Below are 22,500 nucleotides of genomic sequence, written 5' to 3' on the forward strand. Positions count from 1 at the left end.
CCCGACCCTACTTAGCTTCCAAGATCGGACGAGTTCAGGGTGATTTGGCCGTAAGCCATTATTGTGTGCAGAAAGGGGCCTTTTAAAGATGTCATGCCCTTGATTCTGGCTGAATTTTTGGACATGTGAATATGTCTCTATATGATAAAAAAAAAAAAATATTATCAAAAAAATGAAACAGCTTACAACACCTGGTATTCCCAGGCGGTCTCCCATCCAAGTACTAACCAGGCCCGACCCTGCTTAGCTTCTGAGATCGAACGAGATCGGGCGTGTTCAGGGTGGTATGGCCGTAAGCCATTATTGTCTGCAGACAGGGGCCTTTTAAAGATGTCATGCCCTTGATTCTGGCTGAATTTTTGGACATGTGAATATGTCTCTCTATGATAAAAAAAAAACACATAATCAAAAAAATGAAACAGCTTACAGCATCTGGTATTCCACAGGCGGTCTCCCATCCAAGTACTAACCAGGCACGACCCTGCTTAGTTTCCGAGATCGGACGAGATCGGACGAGTTCAGGGTGGTATGACCGTAAGCCATTATTGTGTGCAGAAAGGGGCCTTTTAAAGATGTCATGCCCTTGATTCTGGTTGAATTTTTGGACATGTGAATATGTCTCTATATGATAAAAAAAAACATGATCAAAAAAATGAAAAAGCTTACAGCCCCTGGTATTCCCAGGCGGTCTCCCATCCAAGTACTAACCAGGCCTTACCCTGCTTAGCTTCTGAGATCGAACGAGATCGGGCGTGTTCAGGGTGGTATGGCCGTAAGCCATTATTGTCTGCAGACAGGGGCCTTTTAAAGATGTCATGCCCTTGATTCTGGCTGAATTTTTGGACATGTGAATATGTCTCTCTATGATAAAAAAAAAACATATGATCAAAAAAATAAAAAAAGCTTACAGCGTCTGGTATTCCCAGGCGGTCTCCCATCCAAGTACTAACCAGGCCTGACCCTACTTAGCTTCCAAGATCGGACGAGTTCAGGGTGGTTTGGCCGTAAGCCATTATTGTGTGCAGAAAGGGGCCTTTTAAAGATGTCATGCCCTTGATTCTGGCTGAATTTTTGGACATGTGAATATGTCTCTCTATGATAAAAAAAAAACACATGATCAAAAAAATGAAACAGCTTACAGCATCTGGTATTCCACAGGCGGTCTCCCATCCAAGTACTAACCAGGCACGACCCTGCTTAGTTTCCGAGATCGGACGAGATCGGACGAGTTCAGGGTGGTATGACCGTAAGCCATTATTGTGTGCAGAAAGGGGCCTTTTAAAGATGTCATGCCCTTGATTCTGGTTGAATTTTTGGACATGTGAATATGTCTCTATATGATAAAAAAAAATCATATGATCAAAAAAAATTAAAAAGCTTACAGCACATGGTATTCCCAGGCGGTCTCCCTTCCAAGTACTAACCAGGCCCGACCCTGCTTATCTTCCGAGATCGGACGAGTTCAGGGTGGTATGTCCTTAAGCCATTATTGTATGCAGAAAGGGGCCTTTTAAAGATGTCATGCCCTTGATTCTGGCTGAATTTTTGGACATGTGAATATGTCTCTATATGATAAAAAAAAAACATATGATCAAAAAAATGAAAAAACTTACAGCACCTGGTATTCCCAGGCGGTCTCCCATCCAAGTACTAACCAGGCCCGACCCTGCTTAGCTTCCGAGATCGGACAAGATCAGGCGTGTTCAGGGTGGTATGGCCATAAGCCATTATTGTGTGCAGACAGGGGCCTTTTAAAGATGTCATGCCCTTGATTCTGGCTGAATTTTTGGACATGTGAATATGTCTCTATATGATAAAAAAAAACATATGATCAAAAAAATGAAAACGCTTACAGCACCTGGTATTCCCAGGTGGTCTCCCATCCAAGTACTAACCAGGCCCGACCCTGCTTTGCTTCTGAGATCGGACGAGATCGGGCGTGTTCAGGGTGGTATGGCCGTAAGCCATTATTGTGTGCAGACAGGGGCCTTTTAAAGATGTCATGCCCTTGATTCTGGCTGAATTTGTGGACATGTGAATATGTCTCTCTATGATAAAAAAAACATATGATCAAAAAAATAAAAAAAGCTTACAGCATCTGGTATTCCCAGGCGGTCTCCCATTCAAGTACTAACCAGGCCCGACCCTGCTTAGCTTCTGAGATCGGACGAGATCGGGCGTGTTCAGGGTGGTATGGCCGTAAGCCATTATTGTGTGCAGAAAGGGGCCTTTTAAAGATGTCATGCCCTTGATTCTGGCTGAATTTTTGGACATGTGAATATGTCTCTATATGATTAAAAAAAACATATGATCAAAAAAATGAAAAAGCTTACAGCACCTGGTATTCCCAGGCGGTCTCCCATCCAAGTACTAACCAGGCCCTACCCTGCTCAGCTTCCGAGATCGGACAAGATCAGGCGTGTTCAGGGTGGTATGGCCATAAGCCATTATTGTGTGCAGACAGGGGCCTTTTAAAGATGTCATGCCCTTGATTCTGGCTGAATTTTTGGACATGTGAATATGTCTCTATATGATAAAAAAAAACATATGATCAAAAAAATGAAAACGCTTACAGCACCTGGTATTCCCAGGTGGTCTCCCATCCAAGTACTAACCAGGCCCGACCCTGCTTTGCTTCCGAGATCGGACGAGATCGGGCGTGTTCAGGGTGGTATGGCCGTAAGCCATTATTGTGTGCAGACAGGGGCCTTTTAAAGATGTCATGCCCTTGATTCTGGCTGAATTTGTGGACATGTGAATATGTCTCTCTATGATAAAAAAAACATATGATCAAAAAAATAAAAAAAGCTTACAGCATCTGGTATTCCCAGGCGGTCTCCCATTCAAGTACTAACCAGGCCCGACCGAGCCGAGCAGCACCTGAGCAGAGCAGCGAGCAGCACCTGAGCAGAGCAGCGAGCAGCACCTGAGCAGAGCAGCGAGCAGCACCTGAGCAGAGCAGCGAGCAGCACCTGAGCAGAGCAGCGTACTACGGTGAGCGTATTGCATAATTGCTTGTTCTGTTCTCCTCTGCACTGTGTTACTGTGTACCTACTCTTAGCTTAGCCTAGCAGTTAGCTTTACAATGGCTTCTTTTTCTGTCTCTCCCTCTCCTGCTCTCTCCTGCTCTACGTGTCAGATGTTAAGTTATTCCTCGTCCTCCTTTAGTGATAATGATACTTGTAAGAAATGTAGTTTATTTTTAGCTTTGGAGGCGAGGGTGTCTGAGTTAGAGAGACGGCTCCGCACCATTGAGTCGGAGTCATCGTATGCAGCAGTAGTTAGCCAGCCACCTGTAGCAGGTGCGGGCCGACATAGCTTGGCTTCCCCCCCGGTAACTCCCGAGCAGCCGGGAGGCAGTGGCTGGGTTACTGTCCGAGGGAAGCATAGTCGAAAATCGAAGCACACGGTTCCCCACCAACCACTTCACGTTTCAAACAAATTTTCCCCACTCAGCGACACACCCGCTGAGAATAAAACTCTGATTATTGGAGACTCCATAGTCCGAAACGTGAAGCTAGCGAAGTCAGCGGGCATAGTTAGGTGTATACCCGGGGCCAGAGCGGGCGACATCGCATCTCATTTAAAGTTGCTGACAAAGACTAAAGGTAGATTTGATACAATCGTAATTCATGTCGGCACAAATGACTCCCGACTACGCCAGTCGGAAGTCACTAAGGTTAATGTGGAGTCGGTGTGTACTTTTGTTAAGACGATGTCGGACTCCGTAGTGTTCTCTGGACCCCTCCCAAATCAGACCAGTGATGACATGTATAGCCGCATGTCATCACTCAACCGCTGGCTGTCGAGGTGGTGTCCAGCACACGATGTGGGCTTCATAGATAACTGGCAGTCTTTTTGGGGAAAACCTGGTCTGCTAGCTAGAGACGGCATCCATCCCACTTTGGACGGTGCAGCTCTATTATCTAGAAACATAGCAGAGGTTATTAGTCCAAAACCCTGACAACAACTCAGAGTTCAGACCAGGAGGCAGAGCTGCAGTCTTACACACTTCTCTGCGCCTCCCTTAGATCTGTCTCCCAGTCACTATAGCTGTATTTCTGAATCGAACTGTAGTTATACTATAGGTACTGTGTCTGTCCCCCGGCCCAAACGCGTTTTTATAAGTCATCCAAACGGCGTGAATCATCAGAATCTGATTAGAATCAAAACTACGAATACGATTTTGCTACAAGATCGGAGGATTCACTGCGGACTTTTGAACATTAGGTCCTTAGCATCCAAGTCTCTTTTAGTGAATGATCTGATATCAGATCAGCACATTGATTTACTTTTTTTGACTGAAACCTGGCTGTGTCGAGATGAATATGTTAGTTTGAATGAATCCACTCCTCCCAGTCATTTTAATACTCATATACCTCGAGACACCGGACGAGGTGGTGGAGTAGCAGCTATTTTTAATTCCAGTCTTTTAGTTAACCCTCGACCAAAGCTGAATTTTTCTTCTTTTGAAAGCCTTGTTCTTCCACATCCAGTCTCAAGAACCTTTCAGCCAGTTCTAGTTGTTGTAGTTTACCGCCCTCCTGGCCCATATTCTGAGTTTTTATCTGAGTTTGCAGAATTTTTATCAGACTTAGTCCTTAGCAGTGATAGAATAATTGTTGTAGGTGACTTCAATATCCATGTGGATGTTGAAAATGATAGCCTGAGCACAGCTTTCATGTCACTATTAGACTCTATTGGTTTCACCCAGGGTGTAAACGAACCTACTCATCATTTTAACCACACCCTGGATCTTGTTTTAGCTTATGGAATTGAAATCCATAACCTTACAGTTTTCCTAGAAAATCCTCTGCTATCAGACCATTTTTTTATTACATTTGATTTTGTCCTACTAGAATTACCTCTGCCTGGAAGAGGTGTGCTTTCTAGAAGTTTGTCGGATAGTGCTGTGGCTAGATTTAAGGAAGCTATTTCAGCTGTTTTTGATTCAGTACCGTGTTTCAACCCAGTTGGAAACTCTTACGATAGCTTTAGTCCCTCTCAGCTAGATCAGTTTGTTGATAGTGCAGTGGATTCGCTGAGAGTTACTCTGGATTCGATTGCTCCCCTGAAACAGAAGGTTGTCAAGCGGCGGAGAGTGGCTCCATGGTTCAACTCAGAAACCCGTACTCTGAAACAATCATCACGGAATTTTGAAAGAATATGGCGTTCGACCAAAACGGTAGAATCTCGTTTTTTCTGGCAGGATAGTCATAGAAGATATATGAAGGCTCTACGTCACGCCCGAGCTGCCTACTACTCCTCTCTAATCGAGGAAAACAAAGGCAATCCTAGATACCTTTTCAGCACTGTAGCCAGGCTGACAGAGAGTCATGGCTCCATTGAGCCTTGTATTCCTCTAGCCCTCAGCAGTAATGATTTCCTTAGCTTTTTCAACAACAAAGTTCTAGACATCAGAGACAAAATTGGAAACCTCCTGCCCTTACCTGGTGCAGATACGTCTGTTACGGCAGAGACAGTTCCAGGACCAGATATTAGTCTCGACTGTTTTTCTCCAATCGACCTTTCAGAGCTACATTCCATTTTTTCTGCATCGAAACCGTCAACCTGTATTTTGGACCCAATCCCAACCAAGCTGTTTAAGGAAGTCTTTCCCTTAGTTAGCAACTCCATATTAGATATGATCAATATGTCTTTACTGGCAGGCTATGTACCACAGACATTTAAAGTAGCGGTAATCAAACCTCTACTTAAAAAGCCTACTCTGGACTCAGGAACTCTGGCTAACTACAGACCTATATCCAACCTTCCTTTTATCTCGAAGATCCTGGAGAAGGTGGTAGCTAAACAGCTGTGTGACTTTCTCCATGACAACAGTTTATTTGAAGAGTTCCAGTCAGGATTTAGAGTCCACCATAGCACTGAGACTGCACTAGTTAGAGTTACAAACGATCTACTTCTAGCCTCAGACAGGGGACTTCTGTCTGTGCTCGTCTTGTTAGATCTTAGTGCTGCTTTTGACACCATTGACCATCGGATCCTGTTGTACAGACTGGAGCATTTGCTTGGAATTACAGGGACTGCTTTAAGTTGGTTTGAATCCTACTTATCAGACCGATCTCAGTTTGTACATGTTAATGATGAGTCCTCTATGCACACTAAAGTTTGCCATGGAGTCCCACAAGGTTCAGTGCTTGGACCAATTCTTTTTACATTATATATGCTTCCTCTGGGAAATATTATGAGGAAACACTCCATACAGTTTCATTGTTATGCAGATGATACTCAGCTTTATGTATCAATGAAGCCCGATGGTACCAGTCAGTTATGTCAGCTAGAAACATGCCTTAAGGACGTTAGGACCTGGATGACCAGAAATTTTTTGCTACTTAACTCAGACAAGACTGAAGTTATTGTGCTAGGCCCTAAGAACCTCAGAGAGACTTTTTCTAGTGATGTGACTGTCCTTAATGACATCAGCCTGGCATCTAGCACCACTGTTAGGAATCTAGGAGTTATTTTTGATCAAGATATGTCTTTTAGCTCTCACATCAGTCAAGTTTCAAGAACAGCCTACTTTCACCTTCGTAATATATCCAAGATCAGGAATATCCTGTCGCAAAGTGATGCAGAAAAACTAGTTCATGCATTTGTTACCTCCAGACTGGATTATTGTAACTCTCTTTTGTCAGGGTGCTCTGGCAAATCTCTAAAGACTCTTCAACGGGTCCAGAATGCTGCAGCTCGTGTACTGACCAGAACCAGGAAATGGGACCACATTACTCCTGTCCTGGCTTCTCTGCACTGGCTCCCTATACAGTCTAGAATAGAATTCAAGATCCTTCTTCTCACCTACAAAGCTCTAAATGGCCAGGCACCATCTTATCTTAAGGAGCTACTAGTGCCGTACTGTCCCTTGAGAGCGTTGCGGTCCCGGAGTGCAGGCCTGCTGGTGGTACCTACAGTCTCCAAGTGTACTATGGGGGGTAAAGCCTTCAGTTATCGGGCTCCTCTCCTCTGGAACCGCCTTCCAGCCGGGGTCCGGGAGGCAGACACAGTCTGTATTTTTAAGATTAGACTTAAAACTTTCCTTTTTGATAAATCTTATAGTTAGGGCTGGTGCTGGTGTAGACCAGCTCTTAGTTATGCTGCTATAGGCTTAGACTACCGGGGGAACTGGCACCTTGAGCTCCTCTTTCTCTCTCTCTCTCTCTCTATGCATATACAGTACATCATATTACTGCATGTATCTATCTATAAATCTCAGTCACTAACCACCTACTTTCCTGGGAGCTCTTGAGCTCCCCTAGGCTCCTCAAGATCATCGGTTGACGGCTTGCCAGAACAACCCCCACCCCACCACTACCCCCTCCCCACCGGATCGTGGGTTGGCGGCCTGCCAGAACAACCCCCCACACCCCCTCCCCTCCCCACCGGATTGCTGATGGACGGTCTACCTCCCCCCACCCCCTTGCTCTCTATCCCTCTTCCTGCATCTTATCCCATCTCTCCCCCTATCCCTTTCCAAGCCCGGCGCAGTCTAGGCCTGTGAAGACTGTTTCGTCATGAGCCGGGGATCCGGCCGAAGATTTCTGCCTTTTAATAAGGCAGTTTTTTCTTACCACTGTAACTTTTGCTGCTTTGCTAAAGTGCTCATGATGGATAGGCCGGATCTTTGTAACATAGCAATAAGTAAGGTCCTTTACCTGCTTTTTGTAACATAACAATGAGTAAGGTCTTTTACCTGCTCTTTTGTAATGTTAACAGACAATGAGTAAGGTATTTTACCTGCTTCTTGTAAAGTGTCTCGAGATAACACTTGTTATGAGTTGACGCTATACAAATAAAAGTTGATTGATTGATTGATAAAAGTTGACCCTGCTTAGCTTCCGAGATGGGACGAGATCGGGCGTGTTAAGGGTGGTATGGCCGTAAGCCATTATTGTGTGCAGACAGGGGCCTTTTAAAGATGTTATGCCCTTGATTCTGGCTGAATTTTTGGACATGTGAATATGTCTCTATATGATAAAAAAAAAACATATGATCAAAAAAATGAAAAAGCTTACAGCACCTGGTATTCCCAGGCGGTCTCCCATCCAAGTATTAACCAGGCCCTACCCTGCTTAGCTTCCGAGATCGGACGAGATCAGGCGTGTTCAGGGTGGTATGGCCGTAAGCTGTTATTGTGTGCAGACAGGGGCCTTTTAAAGATCTCATGCCCTTGATTCTGGCTGAATTTTTGGACATGTGAATATGTCTCTATATGATAAAAAAAGAACATATGATCAAAAAAAATGAAAAAGCTTACAGCACCTGGTATTCCCAGGCTGTCTCCCATCCAAGTACTAAACAGGCCAGACGCTGCTTAGCGTCCGAGATCAGACAAGTTCAGGGTGGTATGTCCTTAAGCCATTATTGTGTGCAGAAAGGGGCCTTTTATTGTTATGAGTTGACGCTATACAAATAAAAGTTGATTGATTGATTGATTGATTTTAAAGATGTCATGCCCTTGATTCTGGCTGAATTTTTGGACATGTGAATATGTCTCTATATGATAAAAAAAACATATGATCAAAAAAAATGAAAAAGCTTACAGCGTCTGGTATTCCCAGGCGGTCTCCCATCCAAGTACTAACCAGGCACGACCCTACTTAGTTTCCGAGATCGGACGAGATCGGGCGTTTTAAGGGTGGTATGGCCGTAAGCCGTTATTGTGTGCAGAAAGGGGCCTTTTAAAGATGTCATGCCCTTGATTCTGGCTGAATTTTTGGACATGTGAATATGTCTCTATATGATAAAAAAAAAACATATGATCAAAAAAATGAAAAAGCTTACAGCACCTGGTATTCCCAGGCGGTCTCCCATCCAAGTACTAACCAGGCCCTACCCTGCTTAGCTTCCGAGATCGGACGAGATCAAGCGTGTTCAGGGTGGTATGGCCATAAGCCATTATTGTGTGCAGACAGGGGCCTTTTAAAGATGTCATGCCCTTGATTCTGGCTGAATTTGTGGACATGTGAATATGTCTCTCTATGATAAAAAAAACATATGATCAAAAAAATAAGAAAAGCTTACAGCATCTGGTATTCCCAGGCGGTCTCCCATTCAAGTACTAACCAGGCCCGACCCTGCTTAGCTTCCGAGATGGGACGAGATCGGGCGTGTTAAGGGTGGTATGGCCGTAAGCCATTATTGTGTGCAGACAGGGGCCTTTTAAAGATGTTATGCCCTTGATTCTGGCTGAATTTTTGGACATGTGAATATGTCTCTATATGATAAAAAAAAAAACATATGATCAAAAAAATGAAAAAGCTTACAGCACCTGGTATTCCCAGGCGGTCTCCCATCGAAGTACTAACCAGGCCCGACCCTGCTTAGCTTCAGAGATCGGACGAGATCAGGCGTGTTCAGGGTGGTATGGCCGTAAGCTGTTATTGTGTGCAGACAGGGGCCTTTTAAAGATCTCATGCCCTTGATTCTGGCTGAATTTTTGGACATGTGAATATGTCTCTATATGATAAAAAAAGAACATATGATCAAAAAAAATGAAAAAGCTTACAGCACCTGGTATTCCCAGGCGGTCTCCCATCCAAGTACTAACCAGGCCAGACGCTGCTTAGCTTCCGAGATCAGACAAGTTCAGGGTGGTATGTCCTTAAGCCATTATTGTGTGCAGAAAGGGGCCTTTTAAAGATGTCATGCCCTTGATTCTGGCTGAATTTTTTGACATGTGAATATGTCTCTATATGATAAAAAAAAAACATATGATCAAAAAAATGAAAAAACTTACAGCACCTGGTATTCCCAGGCAGTCTGCCATCCAAGTACTAACCAGGCCCTACCCTGCTTAGCTTCCGAGATCGGACGAGATCAGGCGTGTTCAGGGTGGTATGGCCGTAAGCCATTATTGTGTGCAGACAGGGGCCTTTTAAAGATGTCATGCCCTTGATTCTGGCTGAATTTTTGGACATGTGAATATGTCTCTCTATGATAAAAAAAACCATATGATCAAAAAAATGAAAAAGCTTACAGCACCTGGTATTCCTAGGCGGTCTCCCATCCAAGTATTAACCAGGCCCGACCCTGCTTTGCTTCTGAGATCGGGCGTGTTCAGGGTGGTATGGACGTAAGGCATTATTGTGTGCAGAAAGGGGCCTTTTAAAGATATCATGCCCTTGATTCTGGCTGAATTTTTTGACATGTGAATATGTCTCTATATGATCAAAAAAAAACATATGATCAAAAAAATGAAAAAACTTACAGCACCTGGTATTCCCAGGCGGTCTGCCATCCAAGTACTAACCAGGCCCTACCCTGCTTAGCTTCCGAGATCGGACGAGATCAGGCGTGTTCAGGGTGGTATGGCCGTAAGCCATTATTGTGTGCAGACAGGGGCCTTTTAAAGATGTCATGCCCTTGATTCTGGCTGAATTTTTGGACATGTGAATATGTCTCTCTATGATAAAAAAAAACATATGATCAAAAAAATGAAAAAGCTTACAGCACCTGGTATTCCTAGGCGGTCTCCCATCCAAGTATTAACCAGGCCCGACCCTGCTTTGCTTCTGAGATCGGGCGTGTTCAGGGTGGTATGGACGTAAGGCATTATTGTGTGCAGAAAGGGGCCTTTTAAAGATATCATGCCCTTGATTCTTGCTGAATTTTTGGACATGTGAATATGTCTCTATATGATAAAAAAAAAACATATGATCAAAAAAATGAAAAAGCTTACAGCACCTGGTATTCCTAGGCGGTCTCCCGTCCAAGTATTAACCAGGCCCGACCCTGTTTAGCTTCTGAGATCGGACGAGTTCAGGGTGGTATGGACGTAAGGCATTATTGTGTGCAGAAAGGGGCCTTTTAAAGATATCATGCCCTTGATTCTGGCTGAATTTTTGGACATGTGAATATGTCTCTATATGATAAAAAAAAACATATGATCAAAAAAATGAAAAAGCTTACAGCACCTGGTATTCCCAGGCGATCTCCCAAACAAGTACTAACCAGGCCCAACCCTGCTTAGCTTCCGAGATCAGACGAGTTCAGGGTGGTATGGCCGTAAGCCATTATTGTGTGCAGAAAGGGGCCTTTTAAAGATGTCATGCCCTTGATTCTGGCTGAATTTTTGGACATGTGAATATGTCTCTATATGATAAAAAAAAACATGATCAAAAAAATGAAAAAGCTTACAGCACCTGGTATTCCCAGGTGGTCTCCCATCCAAGTACTAACCAGGCACGAACCCTGCTTAGCTTCTGAGATCGGACGTGTTCAGGGTGGTATGGCTGTAAGCCATTATTGTGTGCAGAAAGGGGCCTTTTAAAGATGTCATGCCCTTGATTCTTGCTGAATTTTTGGACATGTGAATATGTCTCTATATGATAAAAAAAAACATATGATCAAAAAAATGAAAAAGCTTACAGCACCTGGTATTCCCAGGTTGTCTCCCATCCAAGTACTAACCAGGCCCGACACTGCTTAGCTTACGAGATCAGACGAGATAAGCCGTGTTTTTTTTTTTATCTTTTATTATCAAAATTACAAAAACATTTATAATTCTTTCACATCATTTACAACAAATGCTATTACAATACATACACCCTCTAAATTAAACCTCCCCTCTGACGCAAACGGCACCCTAAAAACAATAAAAACATAGCATCAGGAAAAAAAACTCAAACCACCCCTGATACCCCCAACTCATGACAACTCTTCTGAGTCCCTCCCCCAAAGCAAACACCCCTCTGAAAACAAACCACAAAAACATACAAAAACCCCACAGTATTCTCAAAAAACCACTGAGAAAAAAAAAACCACCAAATCAAATCACCCATTTTCCCATGACCAAAAAAGAAGCCCTCGTACCAAAAAAACAAAAACAAAATAATTTAGACATCCCACATAATTCCCTCCTCATTTACTCTACACACATTCGCACCTTCCACAAACATTCTCACAAACTCACTCTCATTCGCTATGTACAACAATTTAAGATGTGCTTTCCATTCATTCACAAACATTCTCCACACATTCATTTTCTTACTTTCATACAGTGCATAATTCCTTCTGTTAAAAACCGCTTTTCTTGCAAAAGCCAAAATTATATTCATTACATTGTGATTTTTTTGTTTTGTTCCCACCCCCAACAACACCGACAATTCCCACCCCCTTTCATTCCAACACTCATTCTTACTGCATTTCCCCAACATTTCTCTTATTTTTCCCCAAAAATAAACCAATTCCCCACACGTAACAAACAAATGTATTAAATCCTCATCCGTACTTTCACATACACAACACTTTCTTTCATACCTCTCCTTATGGATCTGATGCAGGACGATGCAGGTGAAGATCCTCCTGTGCCTCAGTTTGAAATCTAGGTCAAATATTGCATGTGGTGTATGCGGAATGTTAATGTTCTTCCATATCATGTTGCTTGTTATGTCCGGGTATGTGTCTGTCCATTTTACTTCGGATGTGGGTTTCTGTATTCTATGTGTGATTGCGCACCTATACCAAATTTTTGTAGTGACATCTGTAATGTTGTGTTTCTTCTCCCCTAGGCACAGGGAGATCCCCCCCACATCGTCCTGCATCACTCCCTCCTTCTCTTTGATTAATTTTTCCCATTCGCTCGACAAAGACAATTTTACATTTGCAAACACTCTCTCAATCACATCCTTTCTGCACACACACCCTTTATTTTTTAAACCCCTCACCACCATTTGTAAATCAAAATCCCCCCCACAGTTCAGTAAATCCCTTATTCTAATATATCCCGCTTTCGACATAGCTTCACACTTAATTACCCTCTCCCCATTTTTAAAATACGGGCTCGAGAGGAAGGGCAGTCGTAGCACTGACCCTCTCGTTCCGCACTCTGGTACAGTCCAGGATGAAACCTGATACCACGCACTGAGTACTTCCTGGAAAAACCGTGGCAAGTGTTTAAATGAATCCGGGTTATTGATCTGGTACAGGTTGTCCTCGTTGTAGAGTCCAAAACTGCACAGATATTGTTTGAAGTGGTTTTTCCAAACTACGTTCCGGTTCTGGTCCATAAATTTGCCTATCAATTTGACTCTTAGTGCTACTTTTTTTGTAAGTAAATCAATCAAAGCTAGCCCCCCCTGATCTTTAGCCCCTATTATTGTTTTGTGAGCTATACTCGCTGCTTTGTTTTTCCAAATAAAGTCCCTAATGGTCTTTGAAATCACCTTAAAGGCCCAGTCCGGAAGCGTACAAGTACTCAGCGCATGATTCACTTTGGACAACACGAGAGCATTTGTTACGGCTACCCTTCCTCTCAACAATAGACCCCTCGCTTTCCACAAATTCAATGTTTTTTTAATTTTACCCACCACCTCTTTCCATGTTACATCATCACATTCATTCTCATTTTTCCCCATATTCACTCCCAACACTTTTCTTCTCTCACACACCGTTTTAAATCCCCACTTATTAACTAGATTGGATTCCTTACCTAGTAACATAATTTCTGACTTATTTTCATTTACTTTTGCCCCAGATGCTCTTTCATAAGTTTGTACATGTTTTAATATCAATTCTATATCCTCCTCTCCTTTTACCATTACATTCACGTCATCTGCATACTGTATTATTTTTACGTTTTCCTTACCTATACCTTTTATGTTTACGTCTTCCGATATCAGTGCTGCCAGCGGCTCTGCTACCAAGCTGTACAACAGCGCTGACATCGGACATCCTTGTCTCACTGACCTTGATATTTTAAAAGAATCAGTTAGTTCCCCGTTACATTTTATCTTGCTTTCCGCTCCTGTATACAACATATTTATCCATTCTCTCATTCTCTCCCCGAATCCAAACTTCTCTAACACCTTCCCCATGAACCCGTGATCTACTCTGTCAAAAGCTTTATTTAAATCAATCCCTAGCCATATTCCCCCCTCCCCTTCCATATCCCTGACCGTCTGTTTTATTGAAATGATTGAGTCTGCTATGTCTCTGTTTGGTATACTGTATGATTGTGTTTGTTCTATGATTGTTCCTATTACCTCCCTGATTCTATTGGCTATTGTTTTCGCTATGATTTTGTAGTCTGTGTTGAGTAGGCTGATTGGTCTGTAGTTGTCCAGATTTTTATTGTCCCCCTTGTTTTTGTAAAAAATAGTAACCACCCCTTCCCCTAAACTTTTTGGTATATGTTTCACTTTTTCCATATATTTACTCAATTTGTTCACCAAGGGCACCAGCTGCTCTTTGAAAGCTTGGTAGAATTCCGCAGTTAGGCCATCGCTCCCAGGACTTTTGTTTTTGTTTAACCCCTCTAAAGCACTTCTGATTTCTCCCTCTGTAAACTCACAATCACACCACATTTTATCGTCCTCGCTTAGTTTTTTCTTTAAGGCACCCAAAGCTCTGTTCACACTCACGCTATCACACTCCTGTCTCGAAAACAGGCTTTCATAATAGCCCTTTACTATTTCTAAAATTCCCTTTTTATCTGTCACACTTTTACCTGCTTCATTTAATAATTCGTTTATTTCTGTTCTTTTTTGTTTTTGTTTTTCCAGACCTAAAAAAAAGGCTGTACTCCTCTCCCCCTCATACATATATTGTATTTTACTCCTAATGGCTGCACCCCTACTCTTTTTAAGTTCAATCACTCCCAACTGTTCTTTTAAATGTATGTATTTTTCGACATCTACATTATCTACACTGTCAAGCGATGCTATTTCCTCACTTAGTTGTTTTCTCAAATTCTCTTCCTTTCTATTTTCTCTCCACTTTTTCTCTTTACTATAATTGATACACTTTTTTTTAATTCTGACTTTTACACTATCCCACCACACATTCATATCTTCACTCTCATTCCACTCATATCCCACATCATTCAACAATCTTTCCATACTTTTCACAAACATTCCATCATCCAGCAAGCTTGCATTAAAGCACCATATCCCTCCTTTACGTACATTCGTTTCTTTTCTAAACGTGATTTCTATTCCAGCGTGATCGCTCCACATATTAGTTTTATATTCAACTTCTTTAATCCACCTCACTACCTCGCATGTCACCAAAGCATAATCTATTCTAGATTGTTTTAATCTATTCAGTACAATTTGTCTCCTGGAGAACACCCTCTCCCATGGATGTAGCAATCTCCAAATATCAATGCATTGTTTCGTTATCATTATATCTTTAAGTGTCCCCCTGCTCACATCCCCCTTAAACACATTATTTTTTGACACATCGGTGGGTGTCATCGCCACATTAAAGTCACCGATTATTATACAATTCCTTTCCCACCATTTGCTTATTGCAATGAAGAATGTTTTCCTTTCTTTTTCTCCATTCGGTGCATATATATTTATGATTCTTATATTTTTCGTTTCATACACACAGTCTATTACTATTATTCTTCCTTCTTTGTCTCCATAAACCAAATTTACCCCTGTTACCCGACCCGTTTTGACTAAAACCGCCACTCCTCTCGCCCTCGACGTGCCATTGGAGCAGAAAATATGGCCCACAAAGTCTTTTTTTATGTCTTCCACCAGGGAATCATCCCACCTGGTCTCCTGCAGGCACAAAACGTCATTCTGCAAGGAAAGAATCGCATGTCTTTTTTCTTTGTTCCTTAGTCCATTCACGTTTATCGAAAATAAATTAAAGGCCATTATCATAAAAATAAAAACAAAAAAAACGGATTTACAGGGGTTATTGTCAGTCATTATTTGTCCTTACATTTCAATTTTTTCACCAACTTTTTTCGTTGTCCAAGACTTAGTCTTTTTTGCGCACTCGCCAGTTCACTCACATCCATTTCGCTGTCCGTTTCATTGGGACTGGTGCTTTTACCCGTATTATTTAGCGTGATTTTTCTCCCTCCCGCCTGTCCAACACCACTCTCAGGCATCTCCCTCCCCTCTGTGCTCATGCTTACCCCCGGGTCTTCTGCCACGTCCCTTCCGTCTCCTTTTTTCCCTCTCTCGCTCGTTTTTCGCTGCTTCTGCTGTCCTCCCTCTCCAGCCAGCTCCGGCGTCTCCAGCTCGCACTCTGACGCCCGTTCTCCTCCGCTCTCTCCGCTCTGCTCCATTTCTCCGTCACTGTTCTCGTCTTCTCTGATCTCCTTCCTGCTTGCTCCGATCACCTCCTTCTCCTCCGCCTCCTCCTCGTACACCTCCTCCGCCTCGTCTTCATCCTCGTACACCTCCTCCACCTCGTTCTTGCTTTCCTCTCCGTTCTCACACTCACATTCATTTTCTCTTTTTTTACAGTTTGTGCATTTTGTGCTGTTCGCGCTGCACTCTCGCGCAAAGTGTCCCTGCACCCCACAGTTGTGGCACATAAATTCTGGACACTCTCTCAGGATGTGTCCCGGCTGGATGCACATCCTGCACACTTTTTGTTGTCTATCATGTATTACTCTAAAGTATTCGTTCCCCATCACAGTGTTAAACTTTGTGGAGTAAGGGAGTGACTGTACCTGGTCATTAAATCTGACCCGGACAAACCTCGTTCCGTCAGCTATCATTGTTCCAGGCCACATTCTGCGTTTTATTGGTGATGTCGGTTTCACTCCCCATCCCGTCAGCTTCCAAACTATTTCTTCATCTGTGATATACGCTGGCAGGTTTAAAAAAGACACCACCAGCTCATCATTATTTAGTTCTCTCGCCACGACTCTGGTCTCTCCGATTTTAAATCCATCCAGCAGCCTTTCCTTTCCTTTAATGTTGCTCACCGTCACCTCCAGTTTTTCAGGTCCCAGGGTTCTGCACGCCAGCAGGCCCCCACAGATCATTTTTATGTTGCTCATGACGTGATTTAGAGGAACTTTTTCTCCCACCATTTCAATGTTTAGTGTTAGTTTTCTCTCAAAAGACACTTTTGCTTCCTCTTTTTCTGCTCTCTCGCCACCTCTCCCATTCTCTGCATGCGGAGCAATCAGCCCGCCGCTCCTCTCTCTTCCTCTCTCTCCGTCATCCATTCCGTTCCCTGTTTCATTTGCCGTTTTCATCCGTCCTTTTTGTCCGTCGTTCTTCTCGTTGTCGTTTAATCCATTCCTTTGTTTCAGTGCCATGTTTGTTTGTTCACGTTGTTGTCCGTTCTCTTTTCCTTTTTCCATCTCTCCAGTCCGTGGTCCTGTCATCTTTGTGATCCGTCCGTGTGAGTTTGCTCGCGACATACGAGCAAACATTCACAAAAAACAAAAATTCTTCACAAAATTGTGGAAAAAAAACAGGAAAAAAAGGTGAAAAGAAAAACGATCCCCCTAACAGTCAGTGACTGCTGGGGGACATTCACTCACAATCTGAGGTATTTAAATAAATCCAAAGCGCATCCAAAAAACAAACAAATTAGTCCAGCTGTCCTGCTCAGTACTGACACGTCAGCTCTCCTTCAGCACCACACAAACTCTGACAGCAAAAGGGGCGTGTTCAGGGTGGTATGGCCGTAAGCCATTATTGTGTGCAGAAAGGGGCCTTTTAAAGATGTCATGCCCTTGATTCTGGCTGAATTTTTGGACATGTGAATATGTCTCTATATGATAAAAAAAAAACATATGATCAAAAAAAATGAAAAAGCTTACAGCACCTGGTATTCCCAGGCGGTCTCCCATCCAAGTACTAACCAGTCCCGACCCTGCTTAGCTTCCGAGATCTGATGAGTTCAGGGTGGTATGGCTGTAAGGCATTATTGTGTGCAGAAAGGGGCCTTTTAAAGATGTCATGCCCTTGATTCTGGCTGAATTTTTGGACATGTGAATATGTCTCTCTATGATAAAAAAAAAACATATGATCAAAAAAATGAAAAAGCTTACAGCACCTGGTATTCCCAGGCGGTCTCCCATCCAAGTACTAAACAGGCCCGACCCTGCTTAGCTTCCGAGATCGGACGAGATCGGGCGTGTTCAGGGTGGTATGGCTGTAAGGCCTTTCTGTGTGCAGAAAGGTGCCTTTTAAAGATGTCATGCCCTTGATTCTGGCTGAATTTTTGGACATGTGAATATGTCTCTATATGATAAAAAAAAACATATGATCAAAAAAATTAAAAAGCTTACAGCACCTGGTATTCCCAGGCGGTCTCCCATCCAAGTACTAACCAGGTCCCACCCTGCTTAGCTTCCGAGATCGGGCGTGTTCAGGGTGGTATGACCGTAAGCCATTATTGTGTGCAGAAAGGGGCCTTTTAAAGATGTCATGCCCTTGATTCTGGCTGAATTTTTGGACATGTGAATATGTCTCTATATGATAAAAAAAAAACATATGATCAAAAAAATGAAAAAGCTTACAGCACCTGGTATTCCCAGGCGGTCTCCCATCCAAGTACTAACCAGGCCCGACCCTGCTTAGCTTCTGGGATCGGACGAGATCGGGCGTGTTCAGGGTGGTATGGCTGTAAGCCATTACTGTGCGCAGAAAGGGGCCTTTTAAAGATGTCATGCCCTTGATTCTGGCTGAATTTTTGGACATGTGAATATGTCTCTATATGATAAAAAAAAACATATGATCAAAAAAATGAAAAAGCTTACAGCACCTGGTATTCCCAGGCGGTCTCCCATCCAAGTACTAACCAGGCACGAACCCTGCTTAGCTTCCGAGATCGGACGTGTTCAGGGTGGTATGGCTGTAAGCCATTATTGTGTGCAGAAAGGGGCCTTTTAAAGATGTCATGCTCTTGATTCTGGCTGAATTTTTGGACATGTGAATATGTCTCTATATGATAAAAAAAAACATATGATCAAAAAAATGAAAAAGCTTACATCACCTGGTATTCCCAGGCGGTCTCCCATCCAAGTACTAACCAGGCCCGACACTGCTTAGCTTACGAGATCAGACGAGATAGGCCGTGTTCAGGGTCGTATGGCTGTAAGCTGTTATTGTGTGCAGAAAGGGGCCTTTTAAAGATGTCATGCCCTTGATTCTGGCTGAACTTTTGGACATGTGAATATGTCTCTCTATGATAAAAAAAAACATATGATCAAAAAAATGAAAAAGCTTACAGCACCTGGTATTCCTAGGCGGTCTCCCATCCAAGTATTAACCAGGCCCGACCCTGCTTTGCTTCTGAGATCGGACGAGTTCAGGGTGGTATGGACGTAAGGCATTATTGTGTGCAGAAAGGGGCCTTTTAAAGATATCATACCCTTGATTCTGGCTGAATTTTTGGACATGTGAATATGTCTCTATATGATAAAAAAAAAACATATGATCAAAAAAATGAAAAAGCTTACAGCACCTGGTATTCCTAGGCGGTCTCCCATCCAAGTATTAACCAGGCCCGACCCTGCTTTGCTTCTGAGATCGGACGAGTTCAGGGTGGTATGGACGTAAGGCATTATTGTGTGCAGAAAGGGGCCTTTTAAAGATATCATGCCCTTGATTCTGGCTGAATTTTTGGACATGTGAATATGTCTCTATATGATAAAAAAAAAACATATGATCAAAAAAATGAAAAAGCTTACAGCACCTGGTATTCCCAGGCGGTCTCCCATCCAAGTACTAACCAGGCCCGACCCTGCTTAGCTTCCAAGATCGGACGAGATCAGGCGTGTTCAGGGTGGTATGGCCGTAAGCCATTATTGTGTGCAGACAGGGGCCTTTTAAAGATGTCATGCCCTTGATTCTGGCTGAATTTTTGGACATGTGAATATGTCTCTATATGAAAAAAAAAAAACATATGATCAAAAAAATTAAAAAGCTTACAGCACCTGGTATTCCCAGGCGGTCTCCCATCCAAGTACTAACCAGGCCCGACCCTGCTTAGCTTCTGAGATCGAACGAGGTTGGGCGTGTTCAGGGTGGTATGGCCGTAAGCCATTATTGTGTGCAGAGAGGGGCCTTTTAAAGATGTCATGCCCTTGATTCTGGCTGAATTTTTGGACATGTGAATATGTCTCTATATGATAAAAAAAAACATGATCAAAAAAATGAAAAAGCTTACAGCACCTGGTATTCCCAGGCGGTCTCCCATCCAAGTACTAACCAGGCCCGACCCTGCTTAGCTTCTGAGATCGGAAGAGATCGGGCGTGTTCAGGGTGGTATGGCCGTAAGCCATTATTGTCTGCAGAGAGGGGCCTTTTAAAGATGTCATGCCCTTGATTCTGGCTGAATTTTTGGACATGTGAATATGTCTCTCTATGATAAAAAAAAAACATATGATCAAAAAAATAAAAAAAGCTTACAGCTTCTGGTATTCCCAGGCGGTCTCCCATCCAAGTACTAACCAGGCCCGACCCTGCTTAGCTTCCGAGATCGGGCGTGTTCAGGGTGGTATGGCCGTAAGCCATTATTGTATGCAGAAAGGGGCCTTTTAAAGATGTCATGCCCTTGATTCTGGCTGAATTTTTGGACATGTGAATATGTCTCTATATGATAAAAAAAAAACATATGATCAAAAAAATGAAAAAACTTACAGCACCTGGTATTCCCAGGCTGTCTCCCATCCAAGTACTAACCAGGCCCTACCCTGCTTAGCTTCCGAGATCGGACGACATCAGGCGTGTTCAGGGTGGTATGGCCGTAAGCCATTATTGTATGCAGAAAGGGGCCTTTTAAAGATGTCATGCCCTTGATTCTGGCTGAATTTTAGGACATGTGAATATGTCTCTATATGATAAAAAAAAAACATATGATCAAAAAAATGAAAAAATTAACAGCACCTGGTATTCCCAGGCTGTCTCCCATCCAAGTACTAACCAGGCCCTACCCTGCTTTGCTTCCGAGATCGGACGAGATCAGGCGTGTTCAGGGTGGTATGGCCGTAAGCCATTATTGTGTGCAGAGAGGGGCCTTTTAAAGATGTCATGCCCTTGATTCTGGCTGAATTTTTGGACATGTGAATATGTCTCTATATGATAAAAAAAACATATGATCAAAAAAAATGAAAGAGCTTACAGCACCTGGTATTCCCAGGCGGTCTCCCATCCAAGTACTAACCAGGCCCGACCCTGCTTAGCTTCCGAGATCGGACGAGATCGGGCTTGTTCAGGGTGGTATGGCCGTAAGCCATTATTGTGTGCAGAAAGGGGCCTTTTAAAGATGTCATGCCCTTGATTCTGGCTGAATTTTTGGACATGTGAATATGTCTCTCTATGATAAAAAAAAAACATATGATCAAAAAAATAAAAAAAGCTTACAGCTTCTGGTATTCCCAGGCGGTCTCCCATCCAAGTACTAACCAGGCCCGACCCTGCTTAGCTTCCGAGATCGGGCGTGTTCAGGGTGGTATGGCCGTAAGCCATTATTGTATGCAGAAAGGGGCCTTTTAAAGATGTCATGCCCTTGATTCTGGCTGAATTTTTGGACATGTGAATATGTCTCTATATGATAAAAAAAAAACATATGATCAAAAAAATGAAAAAACTTACAGCACCTGGTATTCCCAGGCTGTCTCCCATCCAAGTACTAACCAGGCCCTACCCTGCTTTGCTTCCGAGATCGGACGAGATCAGGCGTGTTCAGGGTGGTATGGCCGTAAGCCATTATTGTGTGCAGAGAGGGGCCTTTTAAAGATGTCATGCCCTTGATTCTGGCTGAATTTTTGGACATGTGAATATGTCTCTATATGATAAAAAAAACATATGATCAAAAAAAATGAAAGAGCTTACAGCACCTGGTATTCCCAGGCGGTCTCCCATCCAAGTACTAACCAGGCCCGACCCTGCTTAGCTTCCGAGATCGGACGAGATCGGGCTTGTTCAGGGTGGTATGGCCGTAAGCCATTATTGTGTGCAGAAAGGGGCCTTTTAAAGATGTCATGCCCTTGATTCTGGCTGAATTTTTGGACATGTGAATATGTCTCTATATGATAAAAAAAAACATATGATCAAAAAAATGAAAAAGCTTACAGCACCTGGTATTCCCAGGCGGTCTCCCATCCAAGTACTAACCAGGCACGAACCCTGCTTAGCTTCTGAGATCGGACGTGTTCATGGTGGTATGGCTGTAAGCCATTATTGTGTGCAGAAAGGGGCCTTTTAAAGATGTCATGCTCTTGATTCTGGCTGAATTTTTGGACATGTGAATATGTCTCTATATGATAAAAAAAAAACATATGATCAAAAAAATGAAAAAGCTTACAGCACCTGGTATTCCTAGGCGGTCTCCCATCCAAGTATTAACCAGGCCCGACCCTGCTTAGCTTCCGAGATCTGACGAGATCAGGCGTGTTCAGGGTGGTATGGCCATAAGCCATTATTGTGTGCAGACAGGGGCCTTTTAAAGATGTCATGCCCTTGATTCTGGCTGAATTTTTGGACATGTGAATATGTCTCTGTATGATAAAAAAAAACATATGATCAAAAAAATGAAAACGCTTACAGCACCTGGTATTCCCAGGTGGTCTCCCATCCAAGTACTAACCAGGCCCGACCCTGCTTAGCTTCCGAGATCGGACGAGATCGGGCGTGTTCAGGGTGGTATGGCCGTAAGCCATTATTGTGTGCAGACAGGGGCCTTTTAAAGATGTCATGCCCTTGATTCTGGCTGAATTTGTGGACATGTGAATATGTCTCTCTATGATAAAAAAAACATATGATCAAAAAA

General features: G+C 43.1%; 26 non-coding genes and 18 pseudogenes across 26 annotated transcripts; all 44 read right to left on the reverse strand.

The window, feature by feature from the left end:
• The window catches only part of LOC132969140 (5S ribosomal RNA), a 109-nt pseudogene extending 53 nt beyond the window's left edge, over positions 1 to 56 (reverse strand).
• Positions 57 to 179: 123 nt separating this feature from the next.
• Positions 180 to 298, reverse strand: LOC132969275 (5S ribosomal RNA). Its single transcript, XR_009671563.1, has one exon. It is a non-coding gene; the product is annotated as a 5S ribosomal RNA (ribosomal RNA).
• Positions 299 to 420: 122 nt separating this feature from the next.
• On the reverse strand, positions 421 to 540 carry LOC132969578 (5S ribosomal RNA; annotated as a pseudogene).
• A 119-nt stretch (positions 541 to 659) lies between these two features.
• LOC132969386 (5S ribosomal RNA) lies at positions 660 to 778 on the reverse strand. The gene has a single exon (XR_009671668.1). It is a non-coding gene; the product is annotated as a 5S ribosomal RNA (ribosomal RNA).
• Positions 779 to 901: 123 nt separating this feature from the next.
• Positions 902 to 1,010, reverse strand: LOC132969147 (5S ribosomal RNA; annotated as a pseudogene).
• A 122-nt stretch (positions 1,011 to 1,132) lies between these two features.
• LOC132969579 (5S ribosomal RNA) lies at positions 1,133 to 1,252 on the reverse strand (annotated as a pseudogene).
• A 123-nt stretch (positions 1,253 to 1,375) lies between these two features.
• LOC132969098 (5S ribosomal RNA) lies at positions 1,376 to 1,484 on the reverse strand (annotated as a pseudogene).
• Positions 1,485 to 1,606: 122 nt separating this feature from the next.
• LOC132969340 (5S ribosomal RNA) lies at positions 1,607 to 1,725 on the reverse strand. Its single transcript, XR_009671625.1, has one exon. It is a non-coding gene; the product is annotated as a 5S ribosomal RNA (ribosomal RNA).
• Positions 1,726 to 1,846: 121 nt separating this feature from the next.
• On the reverse strand, positions 1,847 to 1,965 carry LOC132969291 (5S ribosomal RNA). Its single transcript, XR_009671579.1, has one exon. It is a non-coding gene; the product is annotated as a 5S ribosomal RNA (ribosomal RNA).
• A 121-nt stretch (positions 1,966 to 2,086) lies between these two features.
• On the reverse strand, positions 2,087 to 2,205 carry LOC132969370 (5S ribosomal RNA). The gene has a single exon (XR_009671653.1). It is a non-coding gene; the product is annotated as a 5S ribosomal RNA (ribosomal RNA).
• Positions 2,206 to 2,326: 121 nt separating this feature from the next.
• Positions 2,327 to 2,445, reverse strand: LOC132969387 (5S ribosomal RNA). Its single transcript, XR_009671669.1, has one exon. It is a non-coding gene; the product is annotated as a 5S ribosomal RNA (ribosomal RNA).
• A 121-nt stretch (positions 2,446 to 2,566) lies between these two features.
• LOC132969682 (5S ribosomal RNA) lies at positions 2,567 to 2,685 on the reverse strand. The gene has a single exon (XR_009671758.1). It is a non-coding gene; the product is annotated as a 5S ribosomal RNA (ribosomal RNA).
• Positions 2,686 to 8,023: 5,338 nt separating this feature from the next.
• Positions 8,024 to 8,142, reverse strand: LOC132969218 (5S ribosomal RNA). Its single transcript, XR_009671509.1, has one exon. It is a non-coding gene; the product is annotated as a 5S ribosomal RNA (ribosomal RNA).
• A 409-nt stretch (positions 8,143 to 8,551) lies between these two features.
• Positions 8,552 to 8,670, reverse strand: LOC132969465 (5S ribosomal RNA). Its single transcript, XR_009671732.1, has one exon. It is a non-coding gene; the product is annotated as a 5S ribosomal RNA (ribosomal RNA).
• A 122-nt stretch (positions 8,671 to 8,792) lies between these two features.
• LOC132969207 (5S ribosomal RNA) lies at positions 8,793 to 8,911 on the reverse strand. The gene has a single exon (XR_009671498.1). It is a non-coding gene; the product is annotated as a 5S ribosomal RNA (ribosomal RNA).
• Positions 8,912 to 9,032: 121 nt separating this feature from the next.
• LOC132969425 (5S ribosomal RNA) lies at positions 9,033 to 9,151 on the reverse strand. Its single transcript, XR_009671705.1, has one exon. It is a non-coding gene; the product is annotated as a 5S ribosomal RNA (ribosomal RNA).
• Positions 9,152 to 9,274: 123 nt separating this feature from the next.
• On the reverse strand, positions 9,275 to 9,393 carry LOC132969192 (5S ribosomal RNA). Its single transcript, XR_009671484.1, has one exon. It is a non-coding gene; the product is annotated as a 5S ribosomal RNA (ribosomal RNA).
• Positions 9,394 to 9,747: 354 nt separating this feature from the next.
• On the reverse strand, positions 9,748 to 9,866 carry LOC132969355 (5S ribosomal RNA). The gene has a single exon (XR_009671639.1). It is a non-coding gene; the product is annotated as a 5S ribosomal RNA (ribosomal RNA).
• A 121-nt stretch (positions 9,867 to 9,987) lies between these two features.
• On the reverse strand, positions 9,988 to 10,096 carry LOC132969115 (5S ribosomal RNA; annotated as a pseudogene).
• Positions 10,097 to 10,218: 122 nt separating this feature from the next.
• Positions 10,219 to 10,337, reverse strand: LOC132969285 (5S ribosomal RNA). The gene has a single exon (XR_009671573.1). It is a non-coding gene; the product is annotated as a 5S ribosomal RNA (ribosomal RNA).
• A 121-nt stretch (positions 10,338 to 10,458) lies between these two features.
• Positions 10,459 to 10,567, reverse strand: LOC132969116 (5S ribosomal RNA; annotated as a pseudogene).
• Positions 10,568 to 10,919: 352 nt separating this feature from the next.
• On the reverse strand, positions 10,920 to 11,028 carry LOC132969626 (5S ribosomal RNA; annotated as a pseudogene).
• Positions 11,029 to 11,147: 119 nt separating this feature from the next.
• LOC132969686 (5S ribosomal RNA) lies at positions 11,148 to 11,257 on the reverse strand (annotated as a pseudogene).
• A 6,278-nt stretch (positions 11,258 to 17,535) lies between these two features.
• On the reverse strand, positions 17,536 to 17,644 carry LOC132969064 (5S ribosomal RNA; annotated as a pseudogene).
• A 122-nt stretch (positions 17,645 to 17,766) lies between these two features.
• Positions 17,767 to 17,885, reverse strand: LOC132969243 (5S ribosomal RNA). The gene has a single exon (XR_009671533.1). It is a non-coding gene; the product is annotated as a 5S ribosomal RNA (ribosomal RNA).
• Positions 17,886 to 18,006: 121 nt separating this feature from the next.
• LOC132969476 (5S ribosomal RNA) lies at positions 18,007 to 18,115 on the reverse strand (annotated as a pseudogene).
• Positions 18,116 to 18,237: 122 nt separating this feature from the next.
• Positions 18,238 to 18,356, reverse strand: LOC132969333 (5S ribosomal RNA). Its single transcript, XR_009671618.1, has one exon. It is a non-coding gene; the product is annotated as a 5S ribosomal RNA (ribosomal RNA).
• A 121-nt stretch (positions 18,357 to 18,477) lies between these two features.
• Positions 18,478 to 18,587, reverse strand: LOC132969618 (5S ribosomal RNA; annotated as a pseudogene).
• Positions 18,588 to 18,708: 121 nt separating this feature from the next.
• On the reverse strand, positions 18,709 to 18,827 carry LOC132969630 (5S ribosomal RNA; annotated as a pseudogene).
• A 121-nt stretch (positions 18,828 to 18,948) lies between these two features.
• Positions 18,949 to 19,057, reverse strand: LOC132969160 (5S ribosomal RNA; annotated as a pseudogene).
• Positions 19,058 to 19,179: 122 nt separating this feature from the next.
• On the reverse strand, positions 19,180 to 19,288 carry LOC132969162 (5S ribosomal RNA; annotated as a pseudogene).
• Positions 19,289 to 19,410: 122 nt separating this feature from the next.
• Positions 19,411 to 19,529, reverse strand: LOC132969225 (5S ribosomal RNA). The gene has a single exon (XR_009671516.1). It is a non-coding gene; the product is annotated as a 5S ribosomal RNA (ribosomal RNA).
• Positions 19,530 to 19,651: 122 nt separating this feature from the next.
• LOC132969411 (5S ribosomal RNA) lies at positions 19,652 to 19,770 on the reverse strand. The gene has a single exon (XR_009671692.1). It is a non-coding gene; the product is annotated as a 5S ribosomal RNA (ribosomal RNA).
• A 119-nt stretch (positions 19,771 to 19,889) lies between these two features.
• On the reverse strand, positions 19,890 to 20,008 carry LOC132969230 (5S ribosomal RNA). Its single transcript, XR_009671520.1, has one exon. It is a non-coding gene; the product is annotated as a 5S ribosomal RNA (ribosomal RNA).
• Positions 20,009 to 20,131: 123 nt separating this feature from the next.
• On the reverse strand, positions 20,132 to 20,240 carry LOC132969522 (5S ribosomal RNA; annotated as a pseudogene).
• A 122-nt stretch (positions 20,241 to 20,362) lies between these two features.
• Positions 20,363 to 20,481, reverse strand: LOC132969443 (5S ribosomal RNA). The gene has a single exon (XR_009671715.1). It is a non-coding gene; the product is annotated as a 5S ribosomal RNA (ribosomal RNA).
• Positions 20,482 to 20,603: 122 nt separating this feature from the next.
• LOC132969457 (5S ribosomal RNA) lies at positions 20,604 to 20,722 on the reverse strand. Its single transcript, XR_009671725.1, has one exon. It is a non-coding gene; the product is annotated as a 5S ribosomal RNA (ribosomal RNA).
• Positions 20,723 to 20,843: 121 nt separating this feature from the next.
• On the reverse strand, positions 20,844 to 20,962 carry LOC132969180 (5S ribosomal RNA). The gene has a single exon (XR_009671472.1). It is a non-coding gene; the product is annotated as a 5S ribosomal RNA (ribosomal RNA).
• Positions 20,963 to 21,085: 123 nt separating this feature from the next.
• On the reverse strand, positions 21,086 to 21,194 carry LOC132969523 (5S ribosomal RNA; annotated as a pseudogene).
• A 122-nt stretch (positions 21,195 to 21,316) lies between these two features.
• LOC132969395 (5S ribosomal RNA) lies at positions 21,317 to 21,435 on the reverse strand. Its single transcript, XR_009671677.1, has one exon. It is a non-coding gene; the product is annotated as a 5S ribosomal RNA (ribosomal RNA).
• Positions 21,436 to 21,556: 121 nt separating this feature from the next.
• Positions 21,557 to 21,675, reverse strand: LOC132969181 (5S ribosomal RNA). Its single transcript, XR_009671473.1, has one exon. It is a non-coding gene; the product is annotated as a 5S ribosomal RNA (ribosomal RNA).
• Positions 21,676 to 21,796: 121 nt separating this feature from the next.
• Positions 21,797 to 21,906, reverse strand: LOC132969119 (5S ribosomal RNA; annotated as a pseudogene).
• Positions 21,907 to 22,028: 122 nt separating this feature from the next.
• LOC132969367 (5S ribosomal RNA) lies at positions 22,029 to 22,147 on the reverse strand. The gene has a single exon (XR_009671650.1). It is a non-coding gene; the product is annotated as a 5S ribosomal RNA (ribosomal RNA).
• Positions 22,148 to 22,268: 121 nt separating this feature from the next.
• LOC132969353 (5S ribosomal RNA) lies at positions 22,269 to 22,387 on the reverse strand. Its single transcript, XR_009671637.1, has one exon. It is a non-coding gene; the product is annotated as a 5S ribosomal RNA (ribosomal RNA).
• Between the last annotated feature and the right edge of the window lie 113 nt (positions 22,388 to 22,500).

Source organism: Labrus mixtus, unplaced genomic scaffold (genome assembly GCF_963584025.1).
Source record: "Labrus mixtus unplaced genomic scaffold, fLabMix1.1 SCAFFOLD_68, whole genome shotgun sequence".
Classification (NCBI taxonomy): Eukaryota; Metazoa; Chordata; class Actinopteri; order Labriformes; family Labridae; genus Labrus; species Labrus mixtus.